Source organism: Canis lupus, chromosome 17, assembly GCF_048164855.1.
Source record: "Canis lupus baileyi chromosome 17, mCanLup2.hap1, whole genome shotgun sequence".
In the NCBI taxonomy this organism is placed as follows: Eukaryota; Metazoa; Chordata; class Mammalia; order Carnivora; family Canidae; genus Canis; species Canis lupus.
In genome coordinates, this window is record NC_132854.1 from 40,030,767 (window position 1) to 40,046,516 (window position 15,750).

Below are 15,750 nucleotides of genomic sequence, written 5' to 3' on the forward strand. Positions count from 1 at the left end.
AACCCTACCAGATGGGTAATATCTGAAACCACTGTTTGAATTAAAATGTAACTGAACCCACTTAACTCTTATTACAATGATAGCTGACTGCCCTCTTATAATCTTCCTGTTCAAATCCTCCAAAAATCCAAAACCATTTACTATAAGCTATACATTTAAGTTATAAATAAAGATAATGAGAAAGAAGACAGAAGCTCTGAGAATCTGTTGATCATATCATCTTATGTCTGATTAATCACCTCCATGACATCATTAATACCTTATTTAGATGACCTGAGATCCTTCTGGTTAATTTGTAGGATTGGAATAAGATAAAGGAACATTCCTATGCCAAGTCAACAGTTGGATTAGTGGTTTTGAAGCACAGTTATTGAGGGCAGGAGAGGAGGTGATGGGCCAGGGTGGAGTTAGGCATGAGAAAACATTATATTTTATTTACTTTTTACCTTTCCTGAAAACTGGTGTAAATATTCTTCATGTTTTCTTACTTAAAAATGTCTCAACTCTCTTTGCAGCATCAACAGATATACACAGATAACATTAGATTTTACAAACTTTAAGTCAGGATGCTTAACTAGTAATCAAAGTAAAGATATGAATTCGTTAAAACTAAAGATCAAATATTCATAATATGTACAGCTGTAGTGCACGTGTAGAAAAGTGTTCATTTATATGTTAATTATTCCTGTAAGTTTCGTGTTGTCAAAATTATCATGGATACTCTGATCAGAGGTATTTTTTACTGAAAAAGTGATTTGGTTTAGATTCTGTGTTTGAAATCTAAGTCCTGAAAGACATAAGGATAGTTAAAGAAAAGAGAGCAATATATTTTAATAATGGTTACTAATCACCCATAAACAATAATATAAATAATAAATAAATAAATTTCAGTAGAAATATTATATCTTTGAATTGTTATTACTCCTTTGTTAGAAGATCATCTTGCTAAGGAAATTTTGTTTCAATTATTTTTAGTTAGAAACTTTTTACATTATTTGTATTGATTTTCACATAGGGTTGCATATGGGGGAAATGAAAGTTTGGAAAATAAGAGTGGTTGTTGGAAATTCCCAGAAAGTGAAAGACCAATCAATATTAGGTCATGAATGGAAGAGTGGCACAAGCAAGGGCCTCTTCATATGGGAGATCATGATGACACTGTATTTTTGTTATTTTTGCTGAAATCTGGATGCCAATTGATCAGTCTTGCTTGCCTTAGAATTGCTGCTGGAATAACTAGGTAATATTCATTGTTCTTGGAAAACAACTAAAACCGATTAGCAAATTGACTTTGATGTGCACCATCCTTGACAATAGCAGTGCATTTTCCCCTGAAGAGATACGGTATTCCTGAGCATTTCAAATGAAACATGAACACCAAGAACTCACATTTTTTTAGAAGGGAGGCAGTGGGATACAGTGTTTTTAACCACCCTTGTGAGTGTGGATGCAAAGCAATGAACGAAGAGTCAAAAGATCCTTATGTGTATATTGTGATGAAGTACTGATACAGAAACAGACCCCTCTTTTGTGTTCTTTGAGTCTACTTGGCCTCATCAGATAAAGGCTCATATTGTAACCTTTCTTTTGTGACAGCCTCGTTGATCAGCAGAAATTAATGCCTGATAACATTTGTTTTATTTTTTTGCCTGATAGCATTTAATGTGAACTATATTATGCTTTGTAAAGATAAGGTGCATTTTCCTTCATATAGGAAATAATTAAAGATATTTTATTACCCTTGTATCATAGTTGCAGACTGTCTCTTAGGGTTAGCAAAATCACAACTCCCATCCTTGGACAGCAGCTTTTCATAAGTGTTCAGGTTTTCTCTAGACAGCTATCTTCCTAAAACAAACAAACAAACAAACAAAAAGCAGTTGATTAAATGACCAAGTAAATTCACAAGAAATTATTGTAACACTGTCATAATTGAAACAGCAGAAACGTCAGGTGTTTGCTTGTATTTTAAGCATTTTAGGAGCTAGAGAAAGAGCAGTCGTCTCAAAGGGTACAGCTTTCTGAGTTTTTTTTGGAGGGGGGTTGTTTTGTGTTTTTCACTCAACTTAGCAATTGTATTGTGTCTGTAGCCACCAATTCTGACATTCTTGACATTAATATCAAACCCATTTCTGGATCTCATCAGATAGCTTTCCTTGCCCATGGGCTAGGTAGCCTATTCTTGCTAATTAGATTCACTTCAAAGAATTTGGCCTGTCAATACCCTTGAATTTGAATTAGGGTCATTTTAAAGAAATACATTTGTTTTCACAGTGTATTTAGAAGATGAAAAGTTTAACAATTAGTAGATTTCCCGGGTAAGAGTTCATTTTTAAGCATAGCTTTAAAAGAAAGGTTGTAATATTTTTCCTCTATTCACCTACCCTTTCTGATCTTCATACAGCTTCTTTTTAGAATAAATTATTGGAGCGCCTAACCTGCACTCTTTACACAGCCATCGATGCCAAGTCACAGATTTTCTTTCTTTTTCCCTTTTTTCCTTTTAATAATTCAGCTCTTATGCACCCCTTATCACATTGAATTTGCCCTTGGTGTAGATGGCAAAGCTCTAAGTGAGGGTTTAATTATAGCCATTTAGAGACAACTTAAAAACTCCTGTCTAATTTACTGCAGTTCTAAAGTAGAGTCTGGATAAGAGTTTGAAAGTTTTAAAACTACTAATAGATAACATGCTTACAGGGAGGTTTGTATAGTTCAAATTATTTTTCAAGGAGAAATGAAAGAATACAAGAGATTTTTTCATATTAAAGTCACATGACCAGATCTAAGTTAAAATTTTAACTCCTTTACTTCTGCCTTAGAATGTAGTAGCTTCATTGATTGTTTCTGTTAATCTTCCCTAAGGTGGTCTTTGAAGAACTTTTAGCCAATATTTCTGATTTAGGGCTTTCTTGATGTTTTTTTTTTTTTTTTTTTTTTTTTTTTTTTTTTTTTTTTCAGAGAAAACTGCTTTAGATCATAAAAACTTATTTTTTTAAAGATTTTATTTATTTATTTATTTATTTATTTATTTATTTATTTATTTATTTATTTATGAGAGACACAGAGAGAGGCAGAGACATAGGCATAGGGAGAAGCCGGCTCCATGAGGGTAGCCCGATGCGGAACTCGATCCCAGGACCCCAGGATCACGACCTGAGCCGAAGGCAAACGGTCAATCACTGAGCCACCCAGGCATCCCAAATCATAAAAACTTTAATTTGGTACTAAGACTTACAAATTCTGGCAAGAGGAAAATCATCTTCAGTTATTTTTAACTCACTTAAAAATTACCTCATATATATATAATTTTTATATGCCCAAGTTTCCTCTTATTGTTTCTCTTATAATACTTTAATCAAATATTTTGTCACTGTAAAACAAAGAAATAGGTGCTCCAAACACTTTTCCTGTATGTTTTCTTTACTGTCGCATGCCAAAGCTCTTCCCATAATGAATTTCCCAAATGAATTCTAATCCTTTATAAATTCCCATAATGAATTCTAATCCTTTATAAATTATGAGATGTAAGTTTGTCTCCTGAAAAATAGAAAGTGAAAGACCTGAGTTAAGGAATGAAAACACTATCCCTAAGAGAGAGGCTATTGCCAAGGTAATGGTCTTTGGAAGGAGAAATATTTTAACTGCTATTTTAAAAATATAGTTTCAAATTTCATTCTTCAAAGAAATAAAATGGCTTTTTTTTTACATGTATATAGTGTTGTAAGCACTGTGTACACTGTTAGAAACCCTTCATTGTGTTTCTCATACCGATGGTTGCCATGAATATTTTTTCTTCAACTTGAATCAGAGTTACACTTCTGGGTCCCAAAAAAAGAAAACAGATAATATCATGTTTTATAGACCATGGAGGAAAATGTGATTTTCTCCCTTAAAATAACCACAATCCCTTCACTATCTTTTTCTCCCCAGTAATATGTGTCATCTACTGTACTTATTACAATGTCAATTCGCTATGGAGGTTTGTATTGCTTATGTCTTATCACTTCCCAAGTTTCTGAGCTTGCTTACAGTTGTTTCAGTGCATGGTTTAATGAAATCCCTGAAATAGGAAAGTAATATGAAATATCTTCAGAGGATATTGGAATGGAGAAGAGTTTTGAAGGTTTTGTCTTGAACTTCCAAAGATAGAGCTATCATTTTATCGAGTGTGACTCTTATGATTTCAGTATTAGGAAGCTGTATCATATAGGACCATTAATTCATGAACTCCAATGTATTCCTCAGGATTAAAATCTTTATAGCTTCATTTAAATTGTTTGTGACTAAAGAGCCAATTTCTAAAGAATTTAGTACTTTTTCCTCTATGCTCCATATAAATAAATCCTTGATCTCAACTGTGTGTTTGGATGACTTTTAACTTCACTAGGACCATATATATTCTAAGTGTAATCCCTCTCCACTGATCTTTTTTTTCTCTACCTGGGAAACAATAACCTAATCTTTGTGTTTTGTTCAGTTTTTAAGGCACAGGCCATTCTGAGCCCCTTATCAAATAGCCAGTTATTTCTTTAAAAGGAAAGAAAGAAAGGAAAGAAAGCGCATTGCCTTCAGCAGCTCTATACATGCATGCACAAATATAATGCACAATTTGAGTTCCATTTTTCCTTGTAGGTTTTCCTCTCCTGCTTTTCCTTTTCTTCCCCCTTTTTTTCTTCTTCTCCTCCTTTCTCCTTTCCCTTGTCCTCTTCTTTTTCTTATTCCTCCTCCTTCTCTTCCTCCTCTTCTTCAGCAAGGTTACCAGGGCACACAGCAAAGTTTGTTCCCTATACTAATACACAGCCCCTTCAGCCCCAGGCAAGAATCTCAGTTCACCAAGAACTATGGCAGTGCACCCCAGTCACGCCTGTCACCCACCCTAAGCCTGCCTATGCGTGCCACCAAATGTACACGAATGAGAAGATATTATTGTAATCATTCAACAAAGATTTATTCATCCAGCTATGTGTTCCAGGAGCACAATTTCTCTTCTACACTTAGGTTTTGAAAGTGAAGATTAGTTTATCTAATAGCTGCACTGTGCTAAAATATTATGCTGAGTTCTGACCTGATGTCAACACTAATACCAGGGTAATCCAGAGGTATAGATACCATACTTCTTGGGTTTGGAACTTCATTGACATTAATTTGGTCCATGATACCCTGCAGCAGTCCCTCTGAACCTTTATATCATCCATAGGGGTGTCATACAGGAGAAAATTGCCATGTGCAATTCCTGCATCACAGCTCTGGCTGTGCATCTTTCCCTGCCACTCAAGAAAAGAAGATCAGAATGCAGTGATGAAGAGAAAAGGATAACATGACACTAATTAATTTTTTAAAAATACGTAATGTTCGGGGTGCCTGGATGGCTCAGTCAGTTAGGTATCTGCCTTCAGCTCAGGTCATGATCAGGGTCCTGGGATCAAGCCCCGTATGGGGCTCCCTGCTCAGGAGGGAGTCTGCTTCTCCCTCTCACTCTTCCTGCCACTTCCCCTGCTCGTGCTCATTCTCTCTCTCTCTCAAATAATTTTTTAAAAATATGTAATGCTTAAAGCCTTGGGTCTGAGTCCTTGAAGTAACACCAGTAGCACATTCCTTGCCATGTTAATAAAAACTCTTATGCTCTAGTGTCACCGTGCTTTAGGAAGCCATCCTTCGCCACCCTGAGAAACTTCTCTGTAAGTTGTGCTCAGCTGTCCACTCTCCTCACACCCTCTTGTGATGTGCAGCACACATGGCAGGACAGATGGCCAGAGAGAGGTGTGTTATCTGTGCTCGTGCAGCAGTTTCTCTGTGCATCTTTACTATTAGCATATGACTCTTCTGCCCTTAATTTCTTCCTATGATAGTGTTAAGTGAGGTAGTCACATCTGCTGTACAGATTGTTGGGATCCTTGCTGCAAAACAATTAGGTAGGGATTGCCTATACAGTGAAAAAATTCCAAGTGTCTGTTTCTGCATGGTTTCCCGTGAGAGGCAAAGGCCATCTATTGACAGCTTGAAGGTGACTTGCTTGGTGAACTTTTGTCATCTTCCTAATTCAGCAGCAAACTGCGGGTTCACAGAACTGAATGACCTAAAAATCTTTTTATCTTAAGGCCACTAAAATGCCTAATGGTACATAGTAGCCTTTATGAGAGCATAAAGCCTAAGTCCCGTCCTCTTATGTGTAAACATTCAACTGGTTAGGAAATAAGTTTTTTTTTTCTTTTTTTTTTAATTTATTTTTTATTGGTGTTCAATTTACTAACATACAGAATAACCCCCAGTGCCCGTCACCCATTCACTCCCACCCCCCGCCCTCCTCCCCTTCTACCACCCCTAGGAAATAAGAAGTTATAGCAAGTTCTAAGAGCTACCAAAACAGTAGTCTCCTTAGATTTTTTTCATTAATAGTGAATGAATACATATTTTGGAACAATGACGAAAAGAAGGATATAAAATACGTTTCTTAACCTCAAGAGGTCTCAAGTCTAGTTGAAGAAATGAAAACCCACAGCTTTGAAGTGGATACTGTGCTTGGGGGTAGGATAGGTGGTAGCGGATATGTTTTGACTTATCTGTGAAAGACAGAACTATAATATTACACTTGTCAAATATGGTGCTTTAGGGGAATCCTGTGCATTTTGATATTTTTGTCTTTTGGATAGCATGGAATTCAAAATGAATTAGGTTTTAATGTCATACTGTAATTGCATTCAGTGATCACATTAGAAATACACGGCATTTACTTAATATTCTATTGAAAATCCAGTTTTATTTTATACTATTTTTTATTTAATAAATGTAATACCGAAATTTAGGTTTTTTACTGTGTCTGTTTAGAAGCCTAAAGCTGTGACCATTCTCACTTACTTTCTGTATATACATAGAAGTAATGTTCATATGCCCATTTTGTTCCTGGAGCATATAAAAGCAGTTCTATATAAAAAGCACACATCCCTTGTATAGCAAAAGGTAGTTCGATTCAGATTCTTTAGTGTGGCCCTTAAGAACAGAGCCTCCTATTATTTTCAGGTTTCTCATTTAGCTTTGAAAAAATGTGCCCCCCAAACCCCTGGCTTAATGACACTTTTTGATGGAGTCAGTGTGAAAATGTATGGTTTTAGTAACTGTAAAATGAACTCAGGATGGATTACTTCTCACAAAAACCAGAGCTCAGGCAAAGTGATATAAAAAAAAAAAATCTTACGTCTTTGAAATGTTGAACGAAAATAATTCCGGCACAGTTTATGTGATTAGATCTATTTTCATTTAGCCACACAGTTTGTACTTCTCTTCATCCTTGGGGTTTTTTAGCAAAGTTATTTGTATAATCAATCCTTTAAAGAGGAAAAGAAAATGTAACCTAGAGTCTCTCTTTGAATGAATGTTTCTTTTTTCTCCACAATTTAAATTTCTTCGAAAAATGTTTTCTAAATAGATTTTAATCTATTATACTGACGAACAGAATTGTATCCTTAAGATCAGCTTGTGACACACTTGGAGCTATTGCTGAAATATTGACTTTAAAAACCTCATTTGTGATAGTAATTACACCTAACTGTAGACCTAGTGACAGAAAGGAACATTGGGAAGAGAAAGGAAGAATATTGGGCAGAAAAGGTAAGATGAAGGAAAGATAGGGATATAGATATGAAAAGAGAGATAGTAAGTATCTTCTCAGTTCTCTCTAAATTGCAGTCAGATTTTAAGAAAAAGGGACATATAATTTTATCAGCCTTTCAAAGTATTTCTTTAAAAAAAAAAAAGATTTTATTTATTTATTCATTAGAGACACAGAGAGAAAGAGAGAGAGAGTGAGAACGGCAAAGACACAGGCAGAGGGAGAAGCAGGCTCCATGCAGGGAGCCTGACATGGGACTTGGTCCCGGGTCTCCAGGACCACACCCTGGGCCAAAGGAGGCGCTAAACCGCTGAGCCACCCGGGCTGCCCCTCAAAATATTTCTTAGCACATTTGTTTGTTCCTACAAGTGCTCATTATCCTACTTTACTCTTGGGAAAGATATTTTCTTGCTTATTCCTTTAAAATAATTTATATCTTGGGATGCATGATATAGCCAACTCTGGGATGCATCAGTGGACAACCAATTGGTTAACTTATATATTAAACTATGTATATGCCTTGCTGATTAAACTGTTTGCTAGTATTGTTTTCAGCACAACTATTTTTTAAAATTATTTTTCTACTTTTCATAATTATATATATATATATATATATATATATATATATATATATCATATATATATATGATACTTATGCTATTGGCCTAGGTAGTTTGTTGATTATTTAAATGAGTTAATGAAAGTAGGAATAACAAAAACATTTTGATTTAAAACCTATAATTGTATAACCATTTTTATGGCCAGGGCTATATTTTGGTTAGTCTCCTTCAGGAGCTTGTCACTGTGTTTTTTTTTAACTCATAGTATAATTCATCCATTTTTATAATATTTAAGTACAAAATTCTCTAAAATTTAAAATACAAGTAAAGAGGGGCACCTGGGTGGCTCAGTCAGTTAAGCAACCAACTCTTGGTTTCAGTTCAGGTCATGATCTCCAGGTCCTGGGATTGAGCCCACGTCAAGATTAGCGCTTGGTGTGGAGTATGCTGGAGATTCTCTCTCCATCTCCCCACCCCCACTCACATATGCTCTCTCTGAAATAAATAAATAAATCTTAAAAAAAAAGAAAGAAAAGAAAGACTTTTGATATAGAACATTTCTAGATGTTTATGACATTTCCCTCCCACCTTTCACACATTTTACCCATATATAATTCAGAACTTTGTTTTGATTTTGTTTGGATAACTTTTTCATTTTGCCTTTCAAGAGAGATCACCATAGTTTTCATGACCAAAAAATACCATTTGACACTTAAATTGTAATGATACATAAAATATTTAATTAAGCTTACATATTGATAAAAAAAAGAGTACAGTTAAAAAGACCATGTTAATTAAATTAGATTATTAAAAACAGGGATCCCTGGGTGGCTCAGCGGTTTAGCACCTGCCTTTGGCCCAGGGCACCAACCTGGAGTCCCGGGATTGAGTCCCACGTCGGGCTCCTGGCATGGAGTCTGCTTCTCCCTACTCCTGTGTCTCTGCCTCTCTCTCTCTCTCTCTCTTTCTATGTCTATCATAAATAAATCTTTAAAAAAAGATTATTAAAAAATAAAATATTAAGATAAAATCTGAGAACAATCCACAGTAACTTCTGGAAAGCAGGCAGCCCAGTGGGTGCGAGGTAAAATACAGAAGCCTGTGAACCAGAGTAGCCAGTGCATGAGGGATCTCCCATCATTAGTTTTGAGACAACAGAGGTCCTTTAACAGGTGAGTTGGCTAAAGTCCTCTACTGTATTAGAATATAGGCTAATGTGCTAGGTTCTCTGATTCAACCATATTTTATTTTTTTCTATTTTAGGCGATGGTAAATTTAAAGGTATTGATTTTCTCTTTTTTTCCTGCATTTGTGCATGTGTGATTCTAATCTTTAGGAAATTTTAAGCAGTCTAACTCCATGGGAAGTCAGTTATGAGGATGTACTCACTTTGTTTTTTGGTAGTGTGTAAATTGAACATTTGTTTCTCATTAGATGCCCGGCACTCACAAAATAGAAGTGATCATGATTGCTTTTGTGGGGGGTTTTTTTGTTGTTTTTTTTCAAATATCTCATGCAGGACTTTGACGCTAAAGAAGACTCAATTTATTCCATGGGATATTCAAGTAGTATTTAGTGGTAGTGGTGGTGAGGTGTATTTCTGGGTCTAGAAATAATGATTTTAAGTGCTAACATACTACAGTTAATCAAATCATATTTCATAGTAAGTAATAGCTCCACTCTTACCAGCTATTCTCAATTTATTACCTGCATTTTCTTAATATTACATTGCAGGCTAATAAGTGTTCTCTAGCATGGCTATATTCACTTACAAGTCTGTAAGGAACAATGCAAGATGAACATTTAAAGTCCTGTAAGTCACAAGAAGTGTTGAAGAAGCCCAGTTCTATTACTTGTCCTGATGTTTCATATTAAAATTGTATGAAAATAGGTGTTCCCTGCAATGAAAGAGAATGAAAGGGCAAATATACTGCCTATTTTTTCCTGTCATATAGACTAAAACAAAGCCACAGCTTAGTATTAGGTACTAATACAAAGAGGATAAAACTAATAGGGAGCAATGATAATAGGAAAACAGCTGTTTCATTGCAAGGGTGGGAACTCACAAGTGCCGGTGTTGCTAGGCAAATCCAGCTTTTAGTGATTACAGGGAATAGTATAGAGTTACTTCCAAGAATTTTGGTGATCGAGTTCAGAAAGGATATTGCTTATTAGTAGGCACCTGAGTCATAACATGCAATTACAGAAAAAGTAGCCTAACTCCATCTGGCAAATACTGACAACTTTTGATAAAGTAACTATGCCATTGGCAATGAAATTTCTGTTATCTTTTAGTAACAAGTTCAGTGTTTTTAATGGAGTTAATCACATATCAGACAGTACTCTATTAATCCCTGAATGGCTTTAGAATATTGATAAGTAATACTTAGCAACTTAAATCTGTTTGCCTGAAATTGGCAGTGTTTTGTGAACCAGTGGCATAATATATGGGAAGAATATCATCAACTGGTTGAGTGCACTTGAACATTCCTTCCTTTCTCCGGGTCTAATTGTCTTCGATGAGATTATTAGCTGTGGTGATCTCTGAGCATTCTTTCAGCTCTAAACTACTCTGACCTGTCTGTTATCATGGAAGAAATATATTTTGTTGTTCACCAAAGGAATGTACTCTGTTTTATAGACATATGCCCTCCAGTTAGAGACGGTTCAGATTTAGAAGATGAAATGCCATAGAGGCTGTGATCTTTCTGGCAAACCCACGTGAGTGCATTTTGAGAAGTGGAAGTTCGGTCAAATGGTGGTATAGAAAAATGCCTGTGCACAGGTGCTAGAGAGAATTGACTAGAAACTCACCAGCCATTTACTACTTGTGTGCTTTGGGGCAAAGTACTTACAGTGTCCCCATCTAAAAAATGAGGATAAAAGTCTATCTTCTAGAATTGTTGTGAAAATTGAATATAATAAAATGTGTAAAGTGCTGAGCTCAGTGGTGGAAACTGCTGTTCCCTCTCTCCCTAGCTTCCTGTCTGTTGCAATCTAAATGAATGAGAATTCCCTAATCAAATTTCTAAAAGTAGTATTATTCCATCACTTTTAGTCCCTCCATGATGCTCGTTTTTCCTCTTGCCTTCTCATATTCTGTCAAATTCACAGAGGCTCCCTGTTCCCTTTCCATCCATTCCTCTCTACTGCAACGTAGGGAATTTACCTGAAAGACCTACACTTACTAACAGAATAAAGCAAGGAGGGAAGGAGTGAATTGATTTAAGTAAATCATATTAATGTAAATGTAAAGACCTGGTAAATGAGTCCAAACTTTTGAGTCTAAATGATCTAGTTTGTTCTCAGCACTGACCTCAATGCCCTGTGATGTTCCTAGCTAATAATGGTCTCGGCCTGCCCTTGACAGTCTGGCAATACTCTTTACAGCAATTAACCTAGAAATTGCTATCATTGTTTATACAAAGCCCATCAAGGAGGTCAACAGATAATAATAACATTTGCCTTTCTTGTATACCAAGCACTAATAAATGTATTATTTGAATCTCACAATAATCCCATGAGATAAGCAGATATTATTATTTATGAATTGTTTGTTTTAATTGAGTCATTAAGAAGTAACTTTTCCAAGGTCTTATAAATAGAAAGTGTCAGAAGCTAGGACTGGAAGTTAGGCCTCCTGTTATATTATCCTCATACTTACACAGTGGGGACTCTTTGAAAACCTTTCTTTTTTTTTTAAATTTTATTTTTATTTTTATTTATTTATGATAGTCACAGAGAGAGAGAGAGAGAGAGAGAGAGAGAGAGAGAGGCAGAGACACAGGCAGGCTCCATGCATCGGGAGCCCGATGTGAGATTCGATCCCGGGTCTCCAGGATGGCGCCCTGGGCCAAAGGCAGGCGCCAAACCGCTGCGCCACCCAGGGATCCCCTGAAAACCCTTCTTTGACAGGTTCCAATTATTAATTTCATCCACCTGTTACAATAGTAGTACCAGCTACCCTTACATAGACCAAGTGTATCTGCCTTGTTCACATTGCTCTTAAATAGGTAACTATTTAAAGGCTATTTAAAGGTGAAGTTTAAAGGCTGTTTCTGTTTGACATCCTCTTTTCACTATGCACTGTATTGAAGAAGTAATTCGGATTAACTATATGTGTACATATATGGCTGTCTGTTTCTTTTCCCTTTTTTGGTCCTTTTTCCTATTCTTTTTTTTCTTTTCTTTTTCTTTCTCGTAGTTTTTTTTTTTAATTTTTAAAATTTTGATTAAGATAAAATGCAGATGTAAAAAAATTACCATCATAATAAAGATCTGTATCTGTACAGTTCAGTAATGTTAAGTATATTCACACTGTGGTACAACCCATCTTCAGAACTTTCTCATCTTGCAAGACTGGAACTCTGTATCTATTAAACAACTCCCCATCTCTCTTTCCCCCAAGCACCTGGCGGCTACTCTTCTACTTTCAAACGTAACAAGGTTGACCACTCTCAATACCTTATATAAGTGAAATTATATAGTATGTGCCTTTTTGTAACTGGTTTGTTTCACTTAGCATCGTGCCCTTAAGGTTTGTCCACATTGTACCATGTGTCAGAATTTTCTTCATTTTTATGACTGAATAATTTTCTATTGTATATATATGCTACATTTTGTTTCCACTCACCCATCAATGGATATTCAGGTCATTTTCACCTTTTGGCTATTGAAATAATATTGCTATGAATATGAGTGCACAACTCTCTGTGAGATCATTCTTTCAATTCTTTGGGATATATATTTGGAAGTAATATTGCTAGATTACATGGCAATTCTAATTTTTATTTTTGGGAGAACCACCATACTGTTTTCCATAGCAGTTGTCCTAGACGTCAATAGTAGAAGACCTCCTAGGAACCAGGCTAAATTAGAATAATCTAGGACTTTTTGTCTGCTCTGTGCTTTATTCTTCACATCCAATCAATGGTCATGTTTTACAGATTATACTTCTTCAGCATATCCTGATGCTTCCATGTTTACAGACCAAATTACCTCATACCCAGATAATTATAATTATGTCCTTAGGGACTTGTCTTGCCAATGGCCATTTTCTCCCTGCAGTATATCTTTAAACTCCTGCCAAATAAGCATTTTTATATTAGAGCTCTAATACTGCCCTTCCTTTGGTTGATATTTAAATGTGTCTCTATTCATTGACTACTATATAAAATCAAAACTGCTTAGTCTGGGGATCAAGATTTGCTATAATTTCAACTTCTTTTCCAATCCAGCTTCCACTATTTCCCTCTCCCAAGCCTATGTTCTAGCCAGGTTGAATTACTTACAGACATATTTTCTACACTTTCTACTTTCCGATTTTGCCTGTTTATATGCTGTTCACCACCTGGAATGTTTTAAACATACTTACTCTGCTTCTTATCCAAATGCTTCGTGTCCTTTAAACTCAGCTAAAATTCTGAAACCATCCCAGATTTCACGGTTTTATATAGCCTCCCCAAATCCAGGACCCTGATAACACCTTATCGGTTGTTATTCTTTGGCATGTATCACTTTCTTTCTTGTACAGTAGTTATTTATGTACCTTAAATTTCATACAAGTTTTAGCTTCCAAGCAGCTTGAGGGCAGATATCGTGTGTGTGTGTGTGTGTGTGTGTGTGTATGTGTGTTTTCATCTTTTTATCTTCTCCAGTACAAAAGGAGTACTTTGCACATAATTAACAATCAATACATATGTTTTGAGGGAAGAAAAATTAACAAATAAATTAAGTATTGTGAAATGGGACAGACACAGTTTTCTCAGACTTTTAAAGTTGGTGAAAACTTCATATTTACTGGGAGGAAGCAAGGAGAAATGTATTCAAACATCCCTGGCATGTGAGCCTACAACCACAGATCTTTTAAAGCAAACTACTTATAACTTTTCTGAGCATTGAGGAGGTATTTGAGGAAACAAACAAAAACCAAAAAGTTTGGTTTCTGAAATATGTGTTTGAGGAAAAATTGTAAGTAGTGCCAGTAGGATTTTGCTAGTCAATGAGAAGGAGTATTTTATTTAATAGTTAACTTCCTGTTTTCTTAAATTATTTATTATTTTGGGGGGTATATTAGGCTAGATGCTAAAAACTAGCTCAATTTAAGATTAATTGAACAGTCACTTTAATGTGTTAGATGCTTCAAGTTCTAGCTCCATTTAATTTCAAGAATACTCAAATATTAAAGCAAAAAATATTTTAAAGAGTTTTATTGTAGCTAAACATGCACAAAAGATATCATTTTGAACACATTTAAATTTTGCCTGAGAAAATCATAAAATACATCTTAGTACCCATCCCTCCTATGAAATGCAACTTTAACTAAGAAACAAAAATATTTATTTTGATATATAGACGAACTTTTTTTTCCACATAGGCAGAATATATGGAAAGTCAAGTACTATTCTGTTAAATTGTAGGGATGATTGAATAATAACAATGTGTGATTCCCGGGTGCCTGAGTGGTTCACCTGGTTAAGTGGCTGCCTTTGGTCATGATCCCAGAGTCCTGGGATTGGGTCCCGCATCAGGCTTGCTGCTTATCAGGGATTCTACTTGAAGATTCTCTCCCTCTGCCCCTCCCCCAACTCCTGCTCGCATGCACACTCTCTTTCATTCTCTCTCAAATAAATAAAAATCTTTTTTATTTTTATTTTTTTTTTAATTTTTATTTATTCATGATAGGCACACAGTGAGAGAGAGAGAGGCAGAGACACAGGCAGAGGGAGAAGCAGGCTCCATGCACCGGGAGCCCGACGTGGGATTTGATCCCGACGTGGGATTTGATCCCGGATCTCCAGGATCGCGCCCTGGGCCAAAGGCAGGCGCCAAACTGCTGCGCCACCCAGGGATCCCAAAAATCTTTTTTAAAAAAAGAATATGTGATCCTCAAATATCCAATAAAATCTCAATATTGGGACATAATGACAAGTTAACTGAAAAGTCACTGAACTAATTTCCTCATGTTCCTCATGTTGACTGACTTCGTGGGAAATGCTTCTTTATAATTAATTTAGAAAAAATGGATAAATATGATTCATCTTTCTCAAATGTAGAGAACAATTTTTCCACCTTTGTAACATTTTTGAACTCATAATATTACTTTAAAAATCATCTTGTATCATCAGCAATGATGGTCTTTTAATTAAAAGAGAACATTTATAATTTTCCCAAACCTCATTAAGCTATAATTAACTAAGTCTGTGTCATTATCACTTCCATGTATTTCTTATAAATGCAGCAAAATATCATTTTATGGATTTACCCATGACCAGAAGTTTCAAAGATATAACTGAATGATATGGCTCTAATTCACAAATCCAAAGAAATAGTGACAGTGGTTTAAAAAAAAAAAAATTACCAGATACTTGTGAAAAATAGCAAGGGAGATTTTATTCAAGACTACTGCAATAAGGGGAGAAAGTTGAGCTCATTTTGCTGAAACAAAAGAGAGGTGAGCTAATGGAAAAGTACTTTAAGGAAGAGGTTGGTCTAAATGATTAAGTCGTTGTGTTTCTTATTGTCCCCTTATCCAGGGGTCCTACAGGAATTGGGAAGTAGGGATCTGATATTTTTCTTGAT

General features: G+C 35.6%; 1 protein-coding gene and 1 long non-coding RNA gene across 7 annotated transcripts in view; one reads left to right on the forward strand and one right to left on the reverse strand.

The window, feature by feature from the left end:
• The window catches only part of PCDH9 (protocadherin 9), an 885,615-nt gene that overhangs the window by 802,075 nt on the left and 67,790 nt on the right, over positions 1 to 15,750 (forward strand). The gene's annotated exons all lie outside the window — the stretch shown is intronic.
• Positions 1,700 to 15,750, reverse strand: part of LOC140608039 (uncharacterized) — a 55,771-nt gene continuing 41,720 nt past the window's right edge. Inside the window, exon 3 of the long non-coding RNA XR_012009984.1 lies at positions 1,700 to 1,848. This is a non-coding gene — a long non-coding RNA (uncharacterized lncRNA). The remainder of the gene's footprint in view (positions 1,849 to 15,750) is intronic.